We start from the raw sequence: 1405 nt of genomic DNA, 5'->3' as shown, positions 1-1405 counted from the left end.
GAAACGCCGCGCGCGAGCGCTGGTTAGACTACGCCGCGTGCCCCGGTCAAGAGCTGCTACCATACATAGCGCTTTCGTGGACTCGGGAACACGCGCGGTCGACCCGCGCGCGATCTCTCACCTCGCACACACTTTTGCTGCGCAGGGGCGATCGGTGCACGCAAAATATTTGAAAGAAGGGAAAATGAGAAAACGAACGAGGCAGAGAGAACAACCGCGAGAGCGTGGTGGTCTTTCGTCGACGTTGCGTCAACCGCGCCGCGATCCGCGCGCCCCCGCGCGCCAACCAACCGACCACGACGACAACTGGCCAGCCAGCCCGACGCGAACGTCGGAGGCCGGTTTGCGCGTCGTGGTGGCGTCGGCAACGCGACTGCGGCGGCGGCCGGCAGCAGCTGCAGCGGCGACGACCACTCTCTCTCTCTCTTATAATACGGTCAGGTTCTCTCGTATCTTTGCTTCGTCGTATATATCTCTAAAATCCCTCCTCTCGAGTTTCCTTTGCGTTGGCGGCGGTAAAGCGACGATATGCGCTCTGTGCAGAAGGAGGGAGGCGCGCGATTATCTCGCGGCCTCTATTCTCCTCTCCGATCTTCATTCGAAGAAGGAGGGGAAAACTCAAACTCGGTTCTCCGCGCTCCTTATGAACTACTTCTCCGTGGATCAGCCTTGGATCCCGCGCGCGCCGCAAGCGGCACACAGGCCACCTTCCGGGAGTACAAGCGCGAACGAATTGTCGGCTTGTTTCACTCCGGGCGGCGGCGCGCGCGAGGCAGATCTACTCTTTTTCGTTCGGCGCGTATATACGTATAACGTATAAACTCCTTGCAAGAGCTCGCCACGTTTATCACCACCGCGCACGTCCTTCCCTCCCGTGCGTGTGTGCGTGCGTGCGTCTCTCTGCGATTCTCGATCTCGGTCGGTCGTCGTTCATTCGTTCGACCCTCAAACCTCGTTATTTCGGACGACGCCCAGCGGGGGCGCGAGAGTACGCCGCCGTTCCGCGAGTATAGAGAGAGAGAGCGCGAGAGCCTTCGTAAAACCCTGATGGAATCCAGCAACTCGCCGCGTGGATAGCGTGCGTAGTGTGCCTGATACCCCGGGGAAGGCGTCATCGACGACTCCTCGCTTCTCTTCTCTTTTCTCGTGGATGCGGGTATAACTCTCTCGCCGGCCGCCGCGATCGGGCGAACGTCCAAGCGAATCTCGTACGCGGCCGTCAGCGGCGCGCAAAGCAGTTTGTCTTCGATAAAACGACCCTCAGCCAGGCGTGGTCGGTTGTATCCGTGGACCGCAATGTGCGTTCGAAATGTCGATGTTCATGTGTCCTGCAGTTCACAAGTTGACGCGCAATTAGCTGCGTTCTTCATCGACCCACGAGCCAAGTGATCCACCGTTCAGGGTA

The 1405-nt window shown here is 59.4% G+C and overlaps 1 non-coding gene across 1 annotated transcript; it reads right to left on the bottom strand.

The window, feature by feature from the left end:
• Positions 1-1254: 1254 nt before the first annotated feature.
• LOC139110858 (5.8S ribosomal RNA) lies at positions 1255-1405 on the bottom strand. Its single transcript, XR_011547096.1, has one exon. It is a non-coding gene; the product is annotated as a 5.8S ribosomal RNA (ribosomal RNA).

Source organism: Cardiocondyla obscurior, linkage group LG21, assembly GCF_019399895.1.
Source record: "Cardiocondyla obscurior isolate alpha-2009 linkage group LG21, Cobs3.1, whole genome shotgun sequence".
NCBI lineage: Eukaryota > Metazoa > Arthropoda > Insecta > Hymenoptera > Formicidae > Cardiocondyla > Cardiocondyla obscurior.
Note: the sequence above shows the minus strand (reverse complement) of the source record. Positions and strands in the feature narration are given on the sequence as shown.